This window comes from Mirounga angustirostris, unplaced genomic scaffold, assembly GCF_029215605.1.
Source record: "Mirounga angustirostris isolate CCGP_5_RB_7025 unplaced genomic scaffold, mMirAng1.0.hap1 SCAF_1, whole genome shotgun sequence".
In the NCBI taxonomy this organism is placed as follows: domain Eukaryota; kingdom Metazoa; phylum Chordata; class Mammalia; order Carnivora; family Phocidae; genus Mirounga; species Mirounga angustirostris.
The window spans coordinates 207418223-207444373 of NW_026991709.1; the positions used below are offsets into that span (position 1 = coordinate 207418223).

A 26151-nucleotide genomic window follows, 5' to 3' on the forward strand; every position below is an offset into this window, starting at 1 on the left:
TGTGCTTTGTCCTCAGCTAGCCTTCTGCTCTCTTAGCACCCTCAACTCAAGGTCCTGGAAACCTTACTTCCAAAATTTCTTGGAGGCTTATGCTATCCCTAACCCCCTCCCAACTTGAAAGTACGAAACGTGCCACTCCTCAACACCCCAGTGTGGCTCTTTCTGTCCACCGGGCCTATCCCCTTTTTTGCAACAAAGACGTCTCAAGGATTCTTTCTTGGCTGTGGGCTCTGGACCCCAACATCTTTCCCACATCAAGATCCAGTCTCTTAGTATCTCAAATCATGATGTTGTGGTCTTTAAATATAGACAATCTTATTAGTCACTTATATCTCAAGGGGGGGAATTTCCAGGTGCTTCCCACATATACATGATGATTTATTATTTTTCTTATATCAGTGAAAATGGGAATATACCTAAGAATTCAGTTGCTTTAGGGATATTATAGTCGTTTACATTTCAAAGTTCTCTAGGGACAGGTAAAAGCTGATCTAAAGTAAATTTCCTCCCACTGTAAAATGTGCATTTAATGAGGGCGCCTGGGTGGCTCAGTCGGTTGAGCGACTGCCTTCGGCTCAGGTCATGATCCCAGGGTCCTGGGATCGAGTCCCACATCGGGACTTCTCCCTCTCCCACTCTCCCTGCTTGTGTTCCCTCTCTCGCTGTGTCTCTCTCTGTCAAATAAATAAATAAAATCTTTAAAAAAAAAATGTGCATTTAATGAAACCTGCTCACTGGGGCATCAGGCTGGCTCAGTGGGTAGAGCATGCGACTCGATCTCGCAGTTGTGAGTTTAAGCCCCACGTTGGGCCCACGTGGAGCCTACTTAAATAAAGTAAACCTGATCATTTAATGAACACATCCCACGATTGTGGTTAGACTTACAGTATGGGAATGTGGTGGTGTTGGAGTCACTGCCAATTCAGAAAAAGTTCTGTTTAAATGCAAATGTGCCAGGTGGCCACAGCTTCCCCCCCCACCCAAGCTGATTGAAAGGAACCCCGCAGTTTTCTTGCCCTGCTGTCACTCAGATGTGAGGAGGTGTGGCCTCGTGAACTGTCCAATCAGGAGCTCCGTTGGGTCAGCGGGGCGGGCCCACGCGGTGCAACTCTCGACGAGGTCGCTACCGGCTTAGGGCTGGCGTTTGGGTTCACTTCTTGTCCCCAGCCCTTTAACGCTCCTTGGGTCTCTGCTAGCAGCTACCTCTGTCGCTCTGGGATCTTCACTGGTCGTGGGAGTCCTGGGAAGGACGTGGGGCACACAGAAAATGGAGAAATGGTGAGTGTGCTTCCTCGGGGTGCAGAGACAGGGCGGAGGGGCGGGTTGGAACCCACCGAACCGGCTGTGGCGGGACCCCCGCGGTCATTTCCGGAGACTACGGACCCCAGTCCCCCCCCGCCCGCCCCCGCGCTGCGCAGCCTGGGGACTGGGATGCGAGCCAGGACCCTGGCGCCCTGTCCCGTCACTGCGTGCGGCGTGACCACGGGGAGGGCAGTCAGGGGACAATCCTGACTTGGTCTCCGGGGTTCATGACTGGGAGGTTCTGTGGTCTGTGGGGTTCCCTCCTTTCTCCTCAGGGGGATGCGTTTTCCAAATGTTTGGTGAGCAGGGTCTGAAACCACGACCCTGTCTCCCAGTCTAGTTCTTCCCAGGGCTAGCAGTAAATCCCCAAATTCCCAGATGTCTCCCCAGCTTCTCAGACTCCAGTTTCCCCCTCTCAGATTCACAGCATCATCAACTATTGGTCCTACAAGTGGGGCTGTTGTGGAAACCCCACGTTCTGCTGCCAGTACCCAAGAGAGGAGATTGGAAAGGAATTTGAGCTTTATTCAGGAGGTTTGGAGGTTTCTGTCTGGGCCCAGGGATTTTTAAAGGCGTTTAGGGCAGCTAAGCGGTAAAGGGAATGCAGTGGTCCCTAATATTTCTTAATTAGGTGCAGAAGTGATAGTACCAGCTACAGATGTCTCAGTGCTTGGAGGGGGTCTGGTTCCTTAGCGCAGGGGAGGGAGGGGTTGTGCAAGGGGGTCTGGTTTCTCTCTTCCCTGCCCTGCGGGAGTGCTCTGTTCTTTCTAGGAACTAAGGCAGGATCTATGGATATCCAAAGAAAGATTAATCATGCCGGCCAATGAATCACCCGGGGAAGGGCATTTGCTAAAGATTAAAGACTATTAGGTTGGTCAGAGGGGCTGCGGCAGCCTCAGGGCATTTCAAACAGTCCCAACTCTTCCTTCCTCCCCTCCATTTGAGAGAGAGAGAGAGAGAGCGCGCATGAGTGGGAGGGTGGTGCTGGAGAGGGAGAGGGAGCAGGGAGCCGGGATGCAGGGGATGCGGGGCTCATCCAAGAACCCTGGGATCATGACCTGAGCTGAAGGCAGACGCTTAACTGACTGAGCCACTCAGGTGTCCTGGAACCTACCTGTATTTTTTTTTTAAGATTTTATTTATTTATTTGAGAGAGAGAGAATGAGAGACAGAGAGCATGAGAGGGAAGAGGGCAGAGGGAGAAGCAGACCCCCTGCTGAGCAGGGAGCCCGATGCGGGACTTGATCCAGGGACTCCAGGATCATGACCTGAGCCGAAGGCAGTCGCTTAACCAACTGAGCCACCCAGGCGCCCGGAACCTACCTGTATTTAGAGTGAAGTTGTGAGTGAGGCTGGGGTTGCCCCAGCATTAGGTGGGGTATTGGGGTGCACAAGGATGATTATACTTTGTGAATGAGGTGAATCCATTGCATGGTCGCTTTAAAGAGCAGGGTTTGGGTTTTCTTTTTTTTTTTTTTTTTTAAGATTTATTTATTTATTTGAGAGAGAGAGAGAGAGCGTGCATGAGAGCATAGCTGGAGGGAGGGAGAATCTCAAGTCGACTCCACACTGAGCACAGAACCTGACGCAGGGCTCCATCCCAGGACCCTGAGATCATGAACCATTATTAACTAATTTAATTGAAGTATTGGAAACCATTGTGAGAAATCTATTTAGGAAGGAGTGATTAGCCCCAGGCTTCTCCTTTATTTGCTCTGTTCTTAAACCCAGGAAGAAGGAATAGTGCCTCACTATGGAAAGTCTGAGGTCTGTCCTTGCAAAACAAAACCACAAGAAACTGGATCAAAGCAGACAGGCCCAAGATGGCTGACAGAGTAGGCCAGAGTTCACCACATTATTCCTTCATTGTACTCCATGACCATGCTCCCTAAGGGTGCCATGACAGGAAACCTCTGACCATAAGGAAGAAAATGTGTAACCCACATTCCTGGAAGAGACCACCCAGCTTTCAAGGAAATGCCCGCCAAAGTAATGAATGTTCCACCACCTTGTTAACAAGTGTCAAAAGATAGAATCCGAAACCCCAGTGGACACAGCTCTCCTTGAGCTCACCTGCTGAGAGTATACCTTTATTTTAAATAACTTTCCTGCTTGTAGTGCTCTTAGCTGTGTTGGATCTGTGCTTGAATTCTTTCTCATGACGAGACTAAGAGCCTCTGGCAACATCTTTTGGATGGGCTGGGTCTAGGCCTCAGGGCCTAAGGTCTCCCCAGTCTACCTGGCAACCTTCCCAGCCCCTGGTATGCTGTCAGTTACTCCATCCAGTCAGCAACTGGTACACATCACAGATTTGGCCAAGTCTGTTCTGTTCAGTGCCTATTTCCACATACTCTTGAATGTGTCAGGCCTTGCTCTCTGAGGTGACTCTAGACACCTTTACCTGGTTGCCCTCAGGGAGCCTCAGCAGCCTTGCCATCCACAGTCTCTGTGGGCAAGATCTGAACTGCATCCACCTTGCTCCAAGGAGCACAGATAGGGCCTTACTAACGGCATCGTTCTCTGAGGACATTTGCTTCATACTCATTCAGAGCATACAAGTAGTGAAGAAGGAGCTCTCATAAAGTGGATGGGCCATTGACCCACATAGGCTGTGAGGCCTTAATCCCTTGGTTAAGTTTCTGAAAGACAGCTGCTCCTTCCCTGACCCTATGAGGAAGTAGGTGTAATCCCTTTCAGCAAAGGCAACATCTGCTAGGTTCCTTGGTGTTCGGGAGGCAACGTATTCCGTGTTAACAAATTTTGCTTGGGGCCATTTAGGCTGTTAATTGCAAATTGGCCCTTCTTGAGGTCACCCCTATCACAGAAGGCTCTAGAATGTGTTTGCATTGCTCTACAGCAGGCACTGGTGTTACTGTCCTCGGGGTCTCCTTCAGTATAGAGGCTTCAGGATTTCTTCTCCCCCCTCCCCCTGTTTGTGCTCTCTCTCAAATCTTTTTTTTTTTTTTTTTTTAAGATTTTGACAGCGAGAGAGGGAACACAAGCAGGGGAGTGGGAGAGGGAGAAGCAGTCTTCCTGCTGAGCAGAGAGCCCGATGTGAGGCTCAATCCCAGGAACCTGAGATCATGACCTGAGCCGAAGGCAGACGCTTAACGACTGAGCCACCCAGGCACCCCTCAAAATCTTTAAAATAAAATTGCATATATATTGTGTTTACTGAGCCTCTTTATTTGGGAGAGAGAGGGAGGGGGGGAGTACAAGCTGGCGGGGGTGGGTGTTGGGGAGTAGGCAGAGGGAGAAGCAGACTCCCCACTGAACAGGGAGCCAGGACCCTGGAATCATGACCTGAGCGGAAGGCAGACGCTTAACTGACTGAGCCACCCAGGCGCCCCATACTGAGCCTCTTTCTTAAATAAAGCATATTGTTGCAATGTGAATTTCTACTAATTACTCTCAGATAGGAATTTAAGGTGAGAGAATTCGAAGTTGCCTTTCAACAATAGTACCTAAGATTATAGGTAGTGTTTTTTCCTAAATCAGTTAATATTTTAAAATCTTTAAAAAAAAGGAAACAAGTTTTGGTTGGTAAGGACATGAAAACAACACTTGTACTCTGCCAAAGGGAGTATATATTGGTATAGCCATTGGGGCAAACAGTATGGAGTTTCCTCCAAAAACTGAAAATAGAGCCAACCATATGGTCCAGCAAACCATGTTCTGGTTATATATCCAGAAGATAGGAGTTCAGTACCTGTAAGAGATGTCTGCATTTCCATGTTTATTACAACATTCAGAGTAGCCAAGTTACGGACACAACCTAAGTGTCTCTCGACACATGAATGGATAATGAAATTGTCGTATGTGTAACAATATTCAGCCTTAGCAAAGAAGGAGATCCTGCCATTTGACAACATGAATGAATTTGTAGGACATCATGCAAAGTGAAATGCATGATCTCACTTTTTTTTTTTTTTTAATATTTTATTTATTTATTTGAGAGAGAATGAGACAGAGCATGAGAGGGGGGAGGATCAGAGGGAGAAGCAGACTCCCCGCCGAGCAGGGAGCCCGATGCGGGACTCGATCCCGGGACTCCAGGATCATGACCTGAGCCGAAGGCAGTCGCCCAACCAACTGAGCCACCCAGGCGCCCCCTCACTTTTTTTTTTTTTAAGATTTATTTATTTGAAAGAGAAAGAAAGAGAGAGCACATGAGGGGGGGAGGGTCAGAGGGAGAAGCAGACTCCCTGCTGAGCAGGGAGCCAGATGTGGGACTCGATCCAGGGACTCCAGGATCATGACCTGAGCCAAGGCAGTCGCTTAACCAACTGAGCCACCCAGACGCCCCGCATGATCTCACTTCTATGTGGAATCTAAAAAGTCATATAGAAGCAGAGAGTAGGGGTCACCAGGGTGGCTCAGTCAGTTGAGCCTCAGACTCTTCATTTTGGCTCAGGCGTTGATCTCAGGGTTGTGAGTTCCAACCCTACATTGGGCTCCATGCAGGGCATGGAGCCTACTTGAAAAAAAAGTAGAACCGTGGTTGTCAGGTGATGGTAGATGGGGGAAATGGGGGAGTTGTTGGCCAAATTGTATAAGGTTGCAGTTTTATAGGATGAACAAATCTATAGAGATTTAATGTATAACATAACTATATTTAAAAATACTGTATTAGATACTTCTAATTTTTTAAAAAAGATTTTATTGATTTATTTGACAGAGGGAGAGTACGAACAGGGAGAGAAGCAGGCAGAGGGAGAGGGAGAAGCAGATTCCCCACTGAGCAGGGAGCCCTATGTGGGGCTTGATCCTAGGACCCCGGGATCATGACCTGAGCTGAAGGCAGCTGCTTAACCGAGTGAGCCACTCAGGCATCCCCCAGCTTACTTTTGGAGGGCTTTTTTTTTTTCCCCCTAGGAATAACAGGACTTCACCATTTCTCATCTTATCTCCAGCTACCCATTATATGAGGTTGTATTGTACATAAGTATGCTTGAGAAGTAGCAGCATGCTTTTTGCACCCCGCCTCTGCTCATGTTACATAGGCTTTAGCAACGGGCATGGTATGCTAATACTGGGACCCTGATCACCCTTGCTTCAGCTCCTAAGTTGGTGGTTCCATGCCACCAAGAGACAAAAGCAGAACATCAAGCTGCTGTCCCTTCCCTCCACTGAGTAGTTAGTTCCTAGAAAGAGAATGTAATTCAGACAGAAGCTTGCCATTGTCCCTACCCATGCTCCAAAGCTCTAAGCAGAGAAATTATGCCTGACGGTGAGGGGAAAGCAAGCTATAAAACAGCTTGTAATCTCTTGGCAAAGACTTAACTTCAGTTACTACAGATTACGAGAAGTACAAGCCAAAGACGGGAAATAGACACAAAAAACTGGCAGGAGATTTGTGGATTTAATGAAGATCTGGTCTCTAGGCCAGCTCATTCACAGAGAAAACCAGGGAATAAGACGGCTAAGAGGAGTCTGCTAAGGCTCAGAGCAAATATCAAACACTACCCTCAGGTAGTATTACTATAAAGGATCCACAGTATGTTTGGATTAGTTTGTAGGCAAATTTGTCCTGGGACTTGGTTGAAAACAGTAGAGCCATCTGTCAGCACCTAGTCCATTTTATCAACTCAGTGTGGTCCAAGAAAGAGTAGAAGAGATTCCTGCCAATACCAATGTTGTAGATGACGGCGGACGTAATCAAAGCTGTATACCCCCTTCTCTGCCAAAGAGCAACATCAGAGGCTTAGCACTGTCAGGCAGAAATAGACTTCGCCAACATAACCAAGAAGTCATTAAACAACAAAAGACAACACTAACATGGCCTGGAAGAGTGAAGCATACCCACAAAGTGCAATATATTATCTCAAATGTCCAGTTGCAACTAAACCATGAGAAATGCTGAGAAACAGGAAGGTATGACTCGTACGCTGGATGAAAAAGCAGGCATCAGAAAATGCATATGAGAGTTTAACAGATGTCAGATTTAGCAGAAAAAAATACTTCAAAGTAGACATTACGAGTATATTCATAACTAAACAAAAGCATGATTAAAGGAGTAAAGGGAGGGGCACCTGGGTGGCTCAGTTGGTTAAGCGACTGCCTTCGGCTCAGGTCATGATCCTGGAGTTCCAGGATCGAGTCCCGCATCAGGCTCTCCGCTCAGCGGGGAGTCTGCTTCTGCCTCTGAACCCCTCTCTCGTGTTCTCTCTCTCTCTCAGATAAATAAATAAAATCTTAAAAAAAAAAAAAAAGGAGTAAAGGGAATGACCTCACCACCCTTAGGAATTCTATCAAAAACAAAATAACAAGGTTGGTGAGAGTGTAGACAAATTGGAATCCTTGGACACTGGTGGGAATAAAAATTGGTGCATCTGCCATGGAAAACCATATATCACTTTCTAATAAAATTACCGTATGACCCAGCATGTTCACTTCTGGGTATATACTAAAAAGAATTGAAAGTAGGTTGTCAAAGAGATATTTGCATATCCATGTTCATAGCAGTATTTTTCACAGCAGTCAAAAAGTGGAAGCAACCCAAGTGTCTATTAATTGATGAACTGATAAACGAAAAGTGATATATACATATAATGGAATATTATTGAGCCTTAAAAAAGAAGGAAATTCTGGGGCGCCTGGGTGGCTCAGTCGTTAAGCGTCTGCCTTCGGCTCACGTCATGGTCCCAGGGTCCTGGGACTGAGCCCTGCATCGGGCTCCCTGCTCGGCAGGAAGCCTGCTTCTCCCTCTCCCGCTCTCCCTGCTTGTGTTCCTGCTCTCACTGTCTCTCTCTGTCAAATAAATAAAATCTTTACAAAAAAAAAAAAGAAGGAAATTCTGACACAGGCTACATGTGGACCTTGAGGACATTATGCTGAGTGAAAGAAGTCAGACACAAAAGGATAAATAACGCATCATCCCACCTATATAAGGTATATAGAGTAATCCAGTTCGTAGACACGGAATGTAGAGTGGTGCTTGCCGGGGGCTGCAGGCACGGGATATGGATAGCTTTTATCTAATGGGTATAGAGTGTCTGTTTTACAAGATGAAAAGAGCTATGGAGATGGATGATGGTGATGGTTGTACAACATAGTGAAGGTATTTAATACCAGTGTACTCTGTGCTTAAAGATGGTCAAGATGGGGGGCACCTGGGTGGTGCAGTTGGTTAAGCAACGAACTCTTGATTTTGGCTCAGGTTGTGATCTCAGGGTCCTGAGATTGAGCCCCATGTCGGGCTCCATATTGGGCGTGGAGCCTGCTTAAGATTCTCTCTCTCCCTCTCCCTTTGCTCCTCCCCCACCTCTCTCTCTAAAATAAATAAAATCTTAAAAAAAAAAAAAAGAGAGAGAGAGAGAGAGATGTATGTGGAGGCCAGATCTGGTATGAGGAAATGTGGCTGGATCCCACTGACTGGCTACTGCAACCCTATTCCCAGCCTCCTCCTGTCTTTTTCTTATTTGAGAGAGAGTACGGGTGGGGAGAGGGGCAGAGGAACAAGCAGACTCCCCACTGAGCGTGGAGCTCAACATGGGGCTGGAATCCAGGACCCTGAGATCATGACCTGAACCAGAGTCAGACACTTAACCAACTGAGCCACCCAGGTGCCCCTCCAACCTCCTCCTTTCATTGACTCCACTCTGGAGGCTAGAAATGTGAAATACACTAATTATCACTTCCCTTGCAGTATAACATGGTTTGGCCAATGAGCCATAAGCCCCCAGAAAGATTTTTGTTTTTTTCTGATCTAAAATGCATATGCAATTGGTGCAACACTTTTTTCCTCCTTTCTTCCCACATGTTTGAATACAAACAGGATACCTGGAGCTGAAGTAGCAGTCCTGGGACCACAGGGCTAAGAGCATCAAAGAGTTGCCAATGGAAACTGTTGAACAGCTGAATCTAAGCCAGCACATTGCCTGCCTTTGGGCCTCTTGTTAAGTAAAAAAAACAGGCACCTAGTCGTTCAAATCATTCTTTACTCATCAAAGTAGATATAACTTCCCTCAGTTTAAGAAGTTAGAAAAAAGATTGGCCAAGTGTATTCTCCACCATACAAATGTAAGAAAGAGGAGAATAAACTTAGAAATCAAAAACAGTAGTCCTGGGGTGCCTGGGTGGCTCAGTCGTTAGGCGTCTGCCTTCGGCTCAGGTCATGATCCCAGGGCCCTGGGATCGAGCCCCACATGGGGCTCCCTGCTCGGTGGGAAGCCTTCTTCTCCCTCTCCCACTCCCTCTGCTTGTGTTCCCTCTCTCGCTGTGTCTCTCTCTGTCAAATAAATAAATAAAATCTTAAAAAAAAAAAAAAGAAACAGTAGTCCTATTATGCTGTTAAAGCATATGGACATAAATTCTAAATAATGACTAGAAAAATTGATATCAGTTGCTTTTGGGGGACAGGAATTAGAATTAGGGAGGTATTGTAGGAGATCACTTTTTTTTTAAGATTTATTTTTTTGGCCACCACTTAAAAAATTTATTTTTAATTTTTAAAATTTATGTGAAAGAGAGAAAGAGAGCGTGGGGTAGGGGCAGAGGGAGAGAGAGAATCCCAAACAGACTCCCCACTGAGCCTGACACGGGGCTCGATCTCAGACCCTAAGATCATGACCTGAGCAAGAGTCGGACGCCCAACCAACTGAGCCACCCAGGCGCCCCGAGACCACTTTTTATTTTTAGAAGTTTTATGGTATTATTTGATTCTTGAACCCTATAAATATATTACTTTGATAAAAATGTAAGTTAAACAAAATTTAAAGAGTGAACGGAAAGTAGATCTACTTTGACCCATCTTGATAAAGTAGAAAGAATATGGAGAGTCTTGCTTCTACTGCTTACTATTAATACAATCTTGGGCGATTCATTTAGCCTTTAAGTCTGGGTTTCTTCCACTGTAAAATGGGGCATTGACTTGCACAACTACTGTAGGAGGGGACAGGTTCCACCCTCCTGGGATAGAGGTGTCCATTCCCATCCCCGTAACTGCTCAGGTAGGACACCCAGAAAGACACTTGCAGGGTAACTCAGCTTCTGGATTCCCTGGTTTCCATTCTTGATTGAAAGAGTTGTTTGGGTTTTGTATTTCTCTAAACCATAAGCATTTGGGTATTTTCCATAGTCTGAAGGTCCCTGGTCATTAGTCAAACTTTGAGAATTTCAAGCAGAAAACAGGTAAATGTTGGATTTGAGAGCATTAAGGACAAACCTCTCTACGTCCACATTTGAAGATAAAATGTATTTCTTTTTTTTTTTGCATTTCCTTCTTTTTTTAATTTTATTTTATTATGTTATGTTAATCACCATACATTACATCATTAGTTTTTGATGTAGTGTTCCGTGATTCATTGTTTGCGTGATAAAATGTATTTCTTTATGCTTTGAACACTGTAAACAGATAAACTACAAAAATAAAACCCTGGAGCACAATTCAAAATCATGAGCATAATTAAGCTCTCATTGTTGTAAAAATGACAACAATGTGCAGGGGATTTTTTAATTTTAATTTTTATTTATTTATTTGACAGAGACAGAGCGAGAGGGGGAATACAAGCAGGGGGAGTGGGAGAGGGAGAAGCAGGCTTCCTGCTGAGCAGGGAGCCCGATGTGGGACTCGATCCCAGGACCCTGAGATCATGACCTGAGCCGAAGGCAGACGCTTAACGACTGAGCCACCCAGGCGCCCCTGTGCAGGGGATTTTTGTCAAAAAAACCTTATGTGGACATTTCTTAGAAACATCCTATTAACTGTGTTTTCAAATGACTTGTATACTAACAAATGTTACTGTCTTTACTTTTCACTTCCTGAGAGCATATATTAAAATATCCCTTGTCAATAATGGGCATTTGGATCCACTTTGGTAGTTTTTCCATTTAACTATTGTGCATTCTGAGTCAGTATTGGTACATGGTTGCAAGTTCAGGTATTTCTTCTCAGGCAAATTTAATTTTTATTCTTATATATTGAAAATTTTTTGTCATTAATCTGACTTCTCATTCACTCATAATACCAAACACTTAAATCATGTTTGTGTCAGTACCTCTTGCCAGAACCACCAGGACATACCTGCAGTCATGGAGAGCAGTGTACCCACTTGTCATCAGCAGGACTGCAAAGGAGAAGTGACTGTGGGTGTATCAGTAAGAAAGTATCCAAAAGGACTTCTAGAATTTGGACCAGTGTTAAGTGATCTGAATGATAGTTCGTGAAGGAACACATTGCTGTCAATTGGATGCTGTGAGGAGGTAAATGTAACTGTGATTGGTAATCATAATTGTTTTGGAATGTTTGGTCATTTATCCCTAATGCTTTCCTTGCTCTAAATAAAGTCAGATATACAACCCCAGCCTATCAACTGAAGCCAAATACTCTTTCCTTATTCCCTGAATGCTTCCCTCTATAACAGTCTGCAGCCCTGCTCCTTGCTTTGTGTTCTCCGGACTATTTATTTATTTAAGATTTTATTTATTATTTGTTAGAGAGAGGAAGAGAGAGAGCACAAGCAGGGGGAGCGGCAGGTAGAGGGAGAAGCAGACTCCCCGCTCAGCGGGGAGCCCAATGCGGGGCTTGATCCCAGGACTCTGGGATCATGACCTGAGCCGAAGTCAGACGCTTAACCAGCTGAGCCACCCAGGTGCCCGGTTCTCTGGACTCTTTTTTTTTTTTTTTTAAGATTTTATTAATTTATTTGACAGAGACAGAGATAGCGAGAGCAGGAACACAAGCAGCGGGAGTGGGAGAGGGAGAAGCAGGCTTCCCCTCGAGGAGGGAGCCCAATGTGGGACTCGATCCCAGGACGCTGGGATCATGACCTGAGCTGAAGTCAGACGCTTAACCGGCTGAGCCACCCAGGCGCCCGGTTCTCTGGACTCTTTAGAGTGGAGACTGCCCACTTCATGAAGCACGAAATAAAATTAGCTTAGAGCAACTAGATTATTCTTGTTCACTGTTTTAACTTACTTAATGAGTCAACGGAGGCCTGCATCTTTTGATACAAAAGGACAAAGACAGGACCAGGATTCAAAGTAGGCCTTTCTTGCTGAGGAGCTGTGTCATAATGTTAACTTTTTTGAGTGTCCCTTGTCTACCAGGCACTCTAGACTCAAAACTATAGAGACATTAAAAAAAAAAAAAAGTTCTTATAGTCCTGGTACTTTCAATTTTATGGGGAAGGAGACATTTTTAAACAAATGATAAGGTTTGGTTTATTAGGCAGAAATAAGAGCTTTGAAGGTGAGTTCACAATGGCATGTGAGATAACAGGACCCAGGGGTGTGTTTTCTGTCTTCTCTAGAAGGGTGGTGGCATCAGTGATTAAGGATGTCATCATGAAGCATTTCTATTCCCACCACCTATTACATCTTAAATTAACGCTGTCTCAGGAATTGCTCAGGTGTGAGTGTATATAGTATGTATGATACAGACAGACCTGCCTTTATGGAGGCAAGAGTAATGATTCCTATAAAAATAAAGGTATTCTCACACACATTAGGGTGAGTGAGAGAAGAAAAACCAAAACAAATGAGAAGTGTCTGCAGGAACGTGAGGAATGGGATCCCTTGTGCACTGATGGTGGGAATGCAAAATAGTGCAACCAGTATGGGAAAATGTATAATGGTTTTTCAAAAAAATTAAAATCAGAATAACCATTTAATGCAGCCATTTCATTTCCAGGTGTATACCCATAATAGTTGAAAGCAGAGTCTCAAAGAGATACAAACCTATGTTCACAACATCATTACTCAGACTGGCAAATGGAAGTGACCCAATGTACATCAACTGATGAATGCAGGAGCAAAGAGCTATGCATACATTCAGTGGAACATTATTCAACCTTAAAAATAGAGGACATTCTGACCCATGCTACATGTTCAAAAATTGTGGTGCTAATAGGCTGTATTGGTCAATATACTGAAAACCATTGAGTTGTACACATTAAAGGGATGTGTTGTATATCATGTATATTGTATCCCAATAAAGCTAAATAAATACCTCAAATAAATGCACTGAGTTTTGAACTAATGTGCTTAGTGAAGTAAGAGTTTTCAAGTACAACCCACATTTATGTAACTTTTTGTTTTTTCTAATATTGGTGAAAATAGGAATTCAGGTGCCCTAGGGATATCATAAAGTTTACATTTCAAAAAAATTTTTTTTAAAGATTTTATTTATTTGATAGAGAAAGAATGAGAGAGAGAGCATGAGAAGGGGAGAGTCAAAGGGAGAAGCAGACTCCCTGCTGAGCAGGGAGCCTGATGTGGGACTCGATCCTGGGACTCCAGGATCATGACCTGAGCTGAAGGCAGTCGCTTAACCAACTGAGCCACCCAGGCACCCTACATTTCAAAATTTCTAGGCACACACTCAAAAGCTGAATTTCAATGGACACCTGAGAGTTTTAATGAGCACATCTCACAGCTTATGGTTGGAGGAGTAGAGTCCCTGTGCTGAGGCTCAGGCTGTGGGGTTCAAACCCCTAATAGGGCTTGGGAAGTCATGGAATTCTTCAGCTGAAGTACCACGTGTTTGCAGGTGGAGAAGGGGTGGGTGGAGCCTCGTCTCTGCCCACAGTTAAAGTTATCAATATGGAGTCAGTCTTTATTGCATACGGTAATTTTTTTAAAAAAAGATTTTATCTATTTAACAGAGAGAGCACCAGAGGTGGGGATTTATTTAAGAGAGAGAGAAGCAGACTCCCTGCTGAGCAGGGAGCAGGGTGGGGGCTCCATTCCAGGACCCTGGGATCATGACCTGAGCTGGGCAGACGCTTAACCAACTGAGCCACCCAGGCGCAGCGGGGTGAGGTAATTTTTAAGTGTGTTTGTAAACAAGGGTCACAGCTCCATGAGTGGCTTCGCAAACTCATGCCAACCCCAGAACACCCCCTGGTCCCTAATGGCCTGGTCAGGCGCCCCTTTTGCTCTGAACAAGGGCGTCGCTCCACTGGAACGGACTCTGGGACTCCTTGCGCACACCTGTGTCCCCACGTTTAGAGGGAGCTGCAAGAAGGCGCCACTGTCCCTCTAGGGCGTGGACCAAGTTTTATGTAAAAGCCAACGTCCAGGGCGCCTGGGTGGCTCAGTTGGTTAAGCGACTGCCGTCGGCTCAGATCATGATCCTGGAGTCCCGGGATCGAGTCCCGCGTCGGGCTCCCTGCTCGGCAGGGAGTCTGCTTCTCCCTCTGACCCTCCTCCCTCTTATGCTCTCTGTATCTCATTCTGTCTCAAATAAATAAATAAAATCTTTAAAAAAAAATAAAAGCGAACGTCCAAGGAGGGCACGGGTTCCCGACCACCCGCAGAGACTGCTGCGCCTCAGCAATCGGACCTCCGGCCCTGTTGTCACTCAGGAGCAGAGGGGCGGGTCCTTGCGAGCTGTCCAATCAGGGGCGCAGCAGGGGCAGGTGGGCGTGGCGACGCTCCGCAGCCGCGTGGACGCTTGCGGTCTTGCTCGCGGTCAAGTCTGACCTGCGCTTAACGGTCCCAGGTGGCCCTGCTGCCGCGTCAATGGCGCGGTGACCTGCACCGGCTGCGGGAGCCGTAGGGACGATGCCGGCGGACCGAGAAGCCGGGAAATGGTGAGCGTCCTGTTCGGTCCCTGCGCGCGGCCGCGTCTCCCCGATCATGCAGTGATCACGGGGGAGGGTCGTCAGGGGACAGTCGTGACTCGGTCTCCGAGGTTCGTGCGCGGGAGGTGCTGTGGTCCGGGGGCCCCAGTCCTTCCTTCCTCCCGAGCGGCCCCCGTTTTCTCCTGAGTGTTCCCGATGTTTGGGCGGCAGAGGGTCAAATCCACGACCCTGTCTCCCAGCCTTTCCTTTCCTCGGACTGGCAATAAATGCTTGTTTCGAAATCCCGCCCCGCCTCCCCAGACGCCAACTTCCCCTCTTCAGTTCATAGCATCAGTACCAACTGTTTGTTCTCCGCGGTGCAATTCAAACAGACGCAGTATTTTAATTGTTTATCGTTTTCACACAGTCAATGGATGGCTCATTTTGAAAGGTTTATTCTTTGTGGATATTTTACATGAGAGGAAGCAGAGAATAATCACCTGGAACAACTTTGCGTGAAAGCTTTGTGCCCCTCCCCCCAAGATCTTTCCTGGGCTCAGCTATACTTTGGAACTTTGAACATCCTTTGAAGCTTTCCTGAGTGATCTGTCCTGACCCCACTGCCCCTTCTTGGGTTTGTCACATTGAAAACATTTATTCAGTATTTTAAAGTCTCTGTTTTACAATAAATGTAAAATGTATTTAATCAATAGGTCTTGAAAAACATATTTCCAAAGAGGCAAGAAAGAGGAGAAATTCGGGAGAAAATAGTACTATATTGCATGTGTTAAAGTTTCTTGTTTCTCTTTCTTCCCCTAAGCGGTGGAGTTTGTTTCTGAGGTCTGTTCCTTACTTTTGGGTGATTTCAAATGAAATTCCAGGGCTTAGACTTGCAACACCAGGGTGTTCGTGTGATCGTTTATAAAAGTTTCCTGCCGTGCAAATAATAATGAATTAACATCATTATTTTCTGAAAGCACGATGTACTTGTGGGTTTTCTTATTAGAAAAATACCTTACAGGGGCGCCTGGGTGGCTCAGTTGTTAAGCGTTTGCCTTCAGCTTAGGTCATGATCCCGGGATTCTGGGATCGAGCCCCGCATGGGGCTCCCTGTTCAGCCGGAAGCCTGCTTCTCCCTCTCCACTCCCCCTGCTTGTGTTCCTGTCTCTCTCTCTCCGTCAAATAATAAAATCCTTTAAGATAAAAATACCTTACAGTTTTCTTCCCACCTTTTTCATAATCGCTAGGTTTGAGGGTTTTTTTTTTTTTAAGATTTTATTTATTTATTCGAGAGACAGATCGCAAGAGAGCGAGCAGGGGGAGGAGTAGAAGCAGAGGGACAAGCAGCTCCTGGCGCAGAAACTGCAGCAGGGCCCCAACTTCACCACCTGAGATTGTGACCCCAGCTGAAATCAAGAGTCAGGCTCTCAACCACGAGCCACCCAGGTGCCCCGGGTTTGAGGGATTTTGCTGGATTGTTCAGACACTGGGTTTGTGTTCAAGTATCCGCGGTGGTCTAGAGCAACTCTAGTGGGGTCAGAGGCATGCCGTCATTGGCTCTAAAATAAGGTCCATCTCACCCCCAAAGCACTTCAAGGCCCAGTTGTTCTTTCTGTGGGGCTCGCCTTGCAGGTGTCCTACCTACTTACACACACCTGAGAAGGAGCCCTCAATACTGAAAGTACAGAGCCCTGGAAAGCTGGGGATGGAAGTGCACGGGGTGGGGGTGTTGGGGGAAGTTGGGGGGGTGAGACACTCTTTCTGAGGTTGTAACCGTGTTCCCTTGGGCCTTTTCTAATTTTTTTTTTTAAGATTTTATTTATTTGCGAGAGAGAGAATGAGAGAGAGCATGAGAGGGAGGAGGGTCAGAGGGAGAAGCAGACTCCCCGCTGAGCAGGGAGCCCGATGCGGGACTTGATCCCGGGACTCCAGGATCATGACCTGAGCCGAAGGCAGTCGCTTAACCAACTGAGCCACCCAGGCGCCCACCTTGGGCCTTTTCTAAACATAAATTGGAGTTTTGCATCTGCAATGTAGAGGAACTCAGAGTGTAAATTGTGTCCATTGAGAAAGTCTGTGAAAGTCAAGTTCTGTGTTCTGGATTAGGGTCAGTGACTGGGGAGATTATTTGGGGGCAGAACCTTGAACTGAATCCTGCTGAGAGTTTCCTCACCTGGGAGAATGGAAGCCTGAGGAAGGGAGCGGTCCCCTTATGCCCTGGGGAGGGGACGGTGTGTGGGGCTCCCAGGGTTCATTCCCATGGCTGCTCAGGTGCCCCTACCCTCCCTCACCAGGGACTGACCCACTCCAGGGCTGCCCCCACCAGGAGAGTCTACAATGTGGAACCTTCTGAATGTGGCTTTCCTTCTGTCCTGGGGGAAGCAGGCTGCTTATCTGTACTGAGTCCACTGTTTTGTTTCCTGGATTCCTTTCCTGATTCAAATAGTGCAGCCCTTTGGCTCTGGTTTCCCTCAGCACTTGGGCTCCTCAACTGTAAGTTGATTGAGAGATAGGGTGTGGGGAAAGTTAGAAAATTAGGGAAACCAAGTAGAATTTGTGATCTGTTTAGTCAAGTGAACCTCAAGATGTGAGATGAATGTGTTTAAATTCTCAGGTTATTTTTCATTTTTGGATCAGCTTTTGTTTGTATGTGCCCCTAGAGAACACTGACATTCAACAGGCTAAAGCAATTGAATTCCTATTTTAATCGATGTGAGGAAAACTGCCCAAAGCTTAGTGTAAATCTTTGAAAACCTAGTGCATTTAAGGAGCTAAACTCAAACCCCTAAAAGCATTAGAATATGCTACTTATTCCTGAAAATATCTTGAGTGTGGATTAGGGGAAGGACACACTGTTGATGGAAGATTGTCAAGCACAATGGTCAAGAAAGAATTCTTGAGATGTTTTATGGTGCAAAAAGGAGTTTTTTTAGAGCATGAGGACAGGACCTGTGGGCAGAGAGCCGCACTGTGATTGTGAGGAGTGACTGATTACATAGGGTTTTCTATCTTTTGGAGGTGAAGGTGATGTTAGGGCCCCAGGAAATTGAGTCTCTAGGTTCCTGGAGGCCTATTATTAAGATGGTGTTTTTCCTGTAAATCATCAAGACAGTTACCAACTAGAGTTTCAGGTCCTAAATGACTGTGATCTTTATCAGCTGAGCATTTGTTTTTCCCCTGCCTTTGTTCTTGGGCAGTTACTAGTGCCTGAGGAATGTTGTATGTATATCCCACATTAAAGGGGGTGGTTTCGGGGTATCCGCTCGTGTTTTGCCCTCAGCTTGCCTTTAGCTCTTTCAACAGTGATGCTAGTTTGCTCCTTGGTGAGTTACAGTAGAGACTCAGCCAAGGGGAGTAATCACACAAAGAAAACTATTTGCAACAAATAAGGAGATCACTGGGGATAATTTCCAAAGCCTTGTCTCTGTGCAGTGGTGAGTGGGTTCCTTCTCTTTAGGGTTAGGATGAATATCCAGAAAGGAGAATTTTTTCCTTGTATGTAGAGGTGGGCATAAGGTTTCACATGGGTCTTTTTTTTTTTTTTTTAAGATTTATTTATTTTAGAGAGGGCACAAGTGCGAGTGGGGGGGAGGGGCAAAGGGAGAGAAAATCCGCAAGCAGACTCCCTGCTAAGCCCAACACAGGGCTCCACCCCAGGCCCCTGAGATCATCACCTAAGCTTAAACCAAGAGTGCCCCGCTTAACCGACTGAGCCACCCACGTGCTACAAGGTTTCACCTCCGTCTTAGGAAACACGATTGTGCATACAGTGTGTGTTAATGAGTTTGTGCTCTTTCTTGGTTGTTTTTTAGTTTAGTTTTTTTTTTTTTTTTTTTTTTTAGTAGGCTCCACATCCAGTGTGGAGCCCAACGCAGGGCTTGAACTCACGACCATGAGATCAAGACCTGAGCTGAAATCAAGTTGGTGGCTTAAGGGACTGAGCCACCTAGGCGCCCCTTGGGCGGAGATTTTAACATTATAATGAAGTAGAGGTGACTGTTGGACCCTCTGTGGTCCATCTGCTCAGGTGTCAATCCTGTCTAAGCCACCTGAGCTCTTCTTGTTTGCCTTAACAGGTAAAGTTCACATTCCTGTGACGAAGGGGTGGGGTTCAGAGGGGGTCTCACTGGTGACACTTTTACCCCCGTTAATGCTATTGGGCACAGTCTGAATCCTGCAAAAACAACTCAAGAATGTCTGTTAGGTGAGTCTTTACTTTTGAGACAGCACCGGGAGTTTTACCATTGATTTACTGTCTCTGACACTCTTAGGCTATTTCCTGTCTGGGTAGAGACTGTTAGTTTTTGCATCCCTTCTCTTACCTTAAAACCCTTAACTCCTGAAGTTTTTGTATTTCTGGGTATTTACACAAAGAATGTGAAAACACTAATTTGTTTTTTGTTTGTTTGTTTTAAGATTTTATTTATTTATTTGACAGAGAGAGACACAGCGAGAGAGGGAACACAAGCAGGGGGAGTGGGAGAGGGAGAAGCAGGCTCCCTGCAGAGCAGGGAGCCCGATGCGGGGCTCGATCCCAGGACTCTGGGATCATGACCTGAGCTGAAGGCAGACGCTTAACGACTGAGCCACCCAGGCGCCCCTGGAAACACTAATTTGGAAAGGTATATGCACCCTTATGTTCATTGCATTATTTGCAATAGCAAAGATACGGAAGCAACCTAAGTATTCATTGATAGATGAATAAAGAAGATGTGACAGATAGGTATAAAATGGAAGTCTAGTTACCATCTGTCACCATACAAAAGTATTACAATTTGACTATATTCTCTATGCTTTACTTTACATCTCTGTGACTTAATGTATTTTATAACAGGAAGTTTGTACCTCTTAATAACGTCTACTGATTTCGTCATTCATCCTATCTTCTTCCCTTTTGGCAACCACCAGTCTGTCCTCTGTATTTGTATTTGTTTTGTTTTCTTCATTTTGTTTTTTATGTTCCACATACACATGAAATCATGTGGTATTTGTCTTTCTCTGTCTGACTTACTTCACTTAGTATAATACCTTTTAGGTTCATCCATGTTGTCACACATGGCAAGATTTTATTTTTTGTGGCTAAACTGTAGTCCTTTTTGTCTTTTTGGTACTAGCCATTCTGAGAGATGTGAGGTGATATCTCATTGTGGTTTTGATTTGTGTTTCCCTGATGATTAGTGATGCTGAGTTATCTGTTTCTGTGTCTGTTGGCCATCTGTGTGTCTTCTTTGGACAAATGTCTCTTCAGGTCCTTTGCCCATTTTTATATTTTTATTCTTTTTAGAGATTTTATTTATTTATTTGTCAGAGAGAGAGAGAGCACAAGCGGGGGTGAGGGCAGCAGGCAGAGGGAGAAGCAGGCTACCCGCAGAGCAAGGAGCCCAGTGGGGGACTTGATTCCATGGCCTAAGCCGAAGGCTGATGCTTAACCAACTGAGCCACCCATGCGTCCCAGTTTGCCCATTTTTAAATCAGATTTTTTTGGTGTTGAGTTGTATGAGTTGTTTTTTTTTTCTTTTTTTAGATTTTATTTATTTGAGTGACAGAACGAGCATGAGAGACAGCACATGAGCAGGGGCAGAGGGACAGGGAGAAGCAGGCTCTCCTGCTAAGCAGGGAACCCAACATGGGGTTCGATCCCAGGACCCTGAGATCCTGACCTGAGCTGAAGGCAGATGCGTAACTGACTGAGCCATCCAGGAGCCCCAAGTTGTAAGAGTTCTTTATATATTTTAGATATTAACTACTTCTTCGATATAGCATTTGCAAATATCTTCTCTCATTCAGGAGTTTGCCTTTTCATTTTGTTGATGGTTTCCTTTGTTGTAAAAATCTTTTTACTTTCATGTAGTTCCACTTGTTGATTTTTGCTTTTGGTGCCCTTGCCTGAGGAGACATCCAAAAAGATACTGCTGAGACCAATGTCCAAGATTTACAGCCCATGTTTTTTGTTTGTTTGTTTTTTATTTTTAGGAGTTTTAGTTTCAGGTCTTACCATTTAGGTCTTTAATCCATTTTGGGTTTATTTTTGTATGTTACATAAGAAAGTGGTCTGGTTTCATTCTTATGCGTGTTGCGGTCCAATTTTCCCAACACCATTTATTGTCTTATTATATATTCTTGCCTCCTTTGTCATAGATTAATTGACCATTTAAGTGTGGGTTTATTTATGGGCTGTATTCTGTTCCATTGATGTCTTTGTCTGTTTTCATGCTAGTGCCATACTGTTTTGATTACTATAGCTCTATGGTATAATTTGAAATCTAGGAGCATGATACCTCCAGCTTTGTTCATTCTCAAGATTTCCTTGGCTATTCAGAGTCTTTTGTGGTTCCATAAAATTTTAGGATTATTCTATTTCTGTGAAAAATGCCAAAAATGCTATTGGTATTTTGATAGAAATTGCACTTAATCTGTAGATTGCTTTGGGTAGTATGGACATTTTAGTAATATTAATTCTCCCAATCAATGAGCATGGTATAGCATTACATTAATCTGTGTCATCTTAAACTTCTTTCATCAGTTTATCATAGTTTTTAGAGTACAGGTTTTTCACCTTCTTGGTTAAATTTATTCATAGGTCTTTTTATTCTTTCAGATGCAATAGCAAATGGAATTGTTTTCTTAATTTCCTTTTTTGATATTTATTGTATAGAAATGCATTGTATATTATAAAAAGATTGTATATTAATTTTATATCTTGCAACTTCACTGAATTCATTCATTCTAATAGTTTTTTGGTGGAATCTTTACGATTTTCTATATATCATATCATGTCATCTGCAAGTAGTGATAGATTTATTTCTTCCTTACCAATTTGGATGTCATTTATTTATTTTTGTTTATTTATCTTTTTTCCTGTTTATTTACTTATTTTTAGAGGTAGGGGGGACAGAAAGAGAATTTTAAGCAGGCTCCACGCCCCGCATGGAGCCCGACCTGGGGCTTGGTCTCCCTTCTGGCCTGCTAAGTTTCTGCTGAAAAATCAGCTTATGGTCTTATGGGTGTTCCCTTATATGTAACTAGTTGTGTATCTCTTGCTGCCTTTAAGGTTTTCTTTCTCTTTTATTTTTGACATATTAATATGTGTCTTTGTGTGGACTTCATTGGGTTCATCTTGCTTAGGGCTTTCTGTGCTTCCTAGACCTGAATGTCTGTTTTCTTCCCCAGGATAGGGACGTTTTCAGCCATTATTTCTTCAAATATGTTTTCTGTCCCCTTCCCTCTCTTCTCCTTCTGGGACCCCTATAATGTGAATGTCAGCATGTTTGATGTTGTCTTAGAGGTCCCTCAAACTATCTTCATTTCTATTATTCTTTTTCCTTTTTTGCTCTTCAGTTTGGATGATTTTCACTACTTTTTCTTCCACATTGCTAATCTGTTTTTTTGCATCCTTTAATCTGCTGTCAATTCCCTCTTGTGTATTTTTCATTTCTTATTTGTATTCTTCAGTTCTGATTGGTTCATTTTTAATATTTTCTCTTTGTTGAAGATTTCACTGTGTTCACCCATTCTTCTCCTGAGTTTGGTGAACATACGACCATTACTTTGAACTCTTCATCAGGTAGATTATCTCCATTTCATTTATTTCTTTTCCTGAGGTTTTGTCTTGTTCTTTCATTTAGAACTTATTCTTCTGTCTCCTTATTTTGCCCGGTTCTCTGTGTTTGTTTCTGTATTTTAGGTAGATCAGCTATGTCTCCTGGTATTGAAGGAGTAGTCTCATGTAGAAAGCACCTTTTGGGGCCCAGAAGTACAGTTCCCCTAGTCAGCAGAACCAGGCACTCCAGTGGTGTTACCTCTGTGGGCTGCCTATGCCCTCCTCTTGTGGATGGGCCATGACTGCTGCAGGCATGCTTGTGGGAAGGCCCCGCTGTGATTGTTGTGGGCACACTGGTGCGCGGGGCCTCCCGCACTCACCAGTACAGGTGTTTGGAGGGGCACCAGTCCTGGCCAGGGCTGCGTGCTATGTGTGGTGGTGGGGATGGGGGCAGGAGCTATGAAGGGTGTGCTGGCCAAGGCCACCTCCTGGATGTGATGGTGCAGTAGCTGCTTTTGGGGGGCTTTGGTCCTAAGATGTGTTAGGGTGGCACCTGCCGGGGTGGGCAAGTTTAGCAGGGTGGGTCTGCAGGGGAACACCAGGGTGAGGTGAACAGTGCTAGCAAGGTAGGTGGAGAGTGTCAGAACTGGCACCTGCTAGCATTGGTCAGCTAGTCTGAAGGAGCACAAGAAAATTGTTCCCAGCAGTGCCTTCTTCCTTGGGGAACTTCCTACAGATTCCTGCCCCTTTGGCACAGTCCCTAAAATTAGTAAGTAAATCTCTTTTACATATGGCCCAGGTGCTTTTCAAACTGCTGTCTCTGTGCTGGGTCTCTGAGTGAGTTTGTGCACTGGTCCTTTAAGAGCAGAGTCTCAGTTTCCTATAGCCCACCAGCTCTCCTGGAGTTAAGCCCCACTGATTTTCAAAGCCAGATATTAGGGAGGCTCATTTTCTTAGTGCCCGTCCCCAGAGCCAAGGGTGCCTGATGTGGGGCTTGAATCCTTTCCTCCTCAAGGTGGACATTTGTGCCTGTGATAATTTTCCCATTTGCAGGTCCCCCACACCAGGGGGACTGCATCTCAGCCCCTTCTACCTATCTTTTTTTTAAGATTATTTATTTATTTATTTATTTGACAGAGAGAGAGACACACACAGCAAGAGAGGGAACCCAAGCAGGGGGAGTGGGAGAGGGAGAGAAGCAGGTTTCCCACTGAGCAGGGAGCCCCACGCGGGGCTCGATCCCAGGACCCTGGGATCACAACCTGAGCTGAAGGCAGACGCTTAACTGCTGAGCCACCCAGGCACCCCCAGTCATTATTTCTTTAAATAAGCTTTCTACCCCCTTCCAGGACTTCCATATTAAATATGATATTTCTCTTGATGGTGTCCCATCAGTCTTATAAGCTCTCTTCATTCCTTTTCATTCTTTTTCTTTTTATTCCTCTAACTGGGTAATTTCAAATGGTCTGTCTAGAGTCTCACAGATTCTTTCTTCTGCTTGACCAAGTTAGCTCTCAAAGTTATCTATGGCATATTTTATTTCAGTCATTGTATTCTTCTGCTCCAGAATTTCTTTTTGGTTCTTTATGATTTTTATCTGTCTCTTGAACTCATTTTTCTCTTGTATTATTTTCCTGATTTCATTGAGTTGACTATCTGTGCTCTCGTGAAACTTGTTGATCTTCCTTAAAACAATTATTATGAGCTCTGTGTCTGACAATTTGTAGATATCCATTTCTGTGGAATTGGTCACTGAAAAATTATTGTGTTCCTTTGTGGTATCATTTTTTCCTTGTTGTTTTGTGTTTCTTTAAGTCTTGTGTTGCTGTCTTTGCATTTGAAGAAACGGTCAGCACTCACAGTATTTACTGACTGACTTTGGGAGAGAAACACCTTCACCAGTCAGCCCAACTAGATATTCTGAGACTGTCTCAAACCTTTTCTAGGGATACACCCACATCATGCCTCTTTTGCATCTTTGGGGGAAATTCTTAAGGCTATATGCCTTCTCTTGCTCTTTCAAAGCCAAGATGCGGGCTGACAGCTTCTCATCTGTTTTCCCTAAGGTTGTCCCGAAATACTCAAGCGTCTGTGTCTTCTCCCAATTCCACCAAGTCAGACTGGCTGGATGTACATGCTTGGAAGACATCTGTTTGTGCTCATCATTTCAGGGTATGCAGGGAGCTAGATACAGCGTGGGGGTTGAGGCATGTGGAGCATCAGGCACACCCATAAGCCAGTTGGAAATGTCCCCAGCAGCTGGTATGTGAGCCTCTTGATGGTGTTTTTAGCATACAGCAGGGTCTGCAGCCCTTTTGAAAATTTCCAAGTCCTGGATGGTAAGAGTCCTACAGATTTGCCAGCATCAGCCTTCCAGCCACTCATCCATCCTGACCCCCTACATATTTTTAAAAATATTTTTATGTATTTGAGAGAGAGAGCACACACAAGCAGAGGAAGAGGGAGAAGCAGACTCCCCACTGAGCAGGGAGCCTGATGCAGGGCTTGATCCCAGGACTCTGGGATTATGACCCGAGCTGAAGGCAGACGCTTAACTGACTGAGCCACCCAGGCGCCCCTCCCCTACATATTCTTAGAGAAGAAAGCAATGGGTCCCTTGTGCAGTGTCCCATACCACTGGCAAAGCCAGTGCTCAGTCACTTTGCTCTCTCTTTCCCTATGGAAGGAATCCCAGGCCAAACTGAGGGGGTCTCAACAATGAGGTGTGCTACTTTGAGGGAGGGGTGATGCAGGTGAAGTGAAACTGTTCTTCTTACTATCTGCAGTCTGCCTACTCTCAGTTTATTTGCTCCAGTTGTGTGCTGGAAATTCTCCCCTGGACTTCCCAAAAGCTATTCTCTTCCTTGGGTGCTTGTCCAAACTGGTGCACTGGGAGGAGATTTGAGTAGAAAAGTCTTATTCCACCTTCTTTGTAACATCACTTTTTTATTGACCCAGACGTAATTTAGAACTGTGTTGTTTAATCTCAGAGTATTGGGGGTTTTCCAACTATCTTCCTATTATGGATTTCTAGATTAATACTATTGTGTTTGCAAGCATATTTTGTATGATTTCTTTTCTTTAAAATTTTTAAGCTGTGTTTTATGTCCCAGAATATGGTCTATTTTGGTGAATGTCTCATGTGAACTTGAGAAGAATGTATATTCTGCTGTGTTTGAATGAAGTGTTGCATGGATTTCAATTATATCCCCTTGTTTGATGGTGCTATTTAATTCAACTATGTTTGTTATTCTGTAATTATTCCAAAGTTCTTGGATTTCTGTATTCTTTTTATTTCAGCTTCAAGGACCCTATTGACATCTTCTTTAGCTCACTGATTCCTCATACATTTCCACTGTATTGATGAGCCCCCCGGAGGAATTCATTTATGTTCTGTTCTTTTGGGTTTTTAAATTTCTTGTGTTTTCCTTTTGATTCTTAGAGTTTCTACCTCTTCTTACATTACTTATCTATTCTTGCATTTTATCCACTATTTCCATAGATCACAAGCATATTAATCATGGTTACTTTACATTTATGGTTAGATCATTGTAACATATTGCTACATCTGAATCAAGGTCTCTTGCTTGTCCTATTTCCTGAAAATGTATTTTTTAAATCAGTATGCCTTTTAACTTTTTGTTGAATGCTGGACGTGATGGACTGTGAAAAAGGAACTGAGGTAAATAGGCCTTTAGTGTGAGGGTTCATGTTTATCTGAGTAAGGTTTAGGCTGTGTTTACGATCTGTTGTGGCTGTCAGAGGCTAAAATATTCTCAGTTATCCTTGCTTTTGTCACCCATG

At 44.6% G+C, this 26151-nt stretch overlaps 1 long non-coding RNA gene across 1 annotated transcript; it reads left to right on the forward strand.

Moving 5' to 3' along the window:
* The first annotated feature begins 744 nt into the window (after window positions 1–744).
* Window positions 745–13284, forward strand: LOC135361576 (uncharacterized). The gene is made up of 3 exons (XR_010405016.1): window positions 745–1278; window positions 11298–11505; window positions 12935–13284. It is a non-coding gene; the product is annotated as an uncharacterized LOC135361576 (long non-coding RNA).
* Window positions 13285–26151: the final 12867 nt, after the last annotated feature.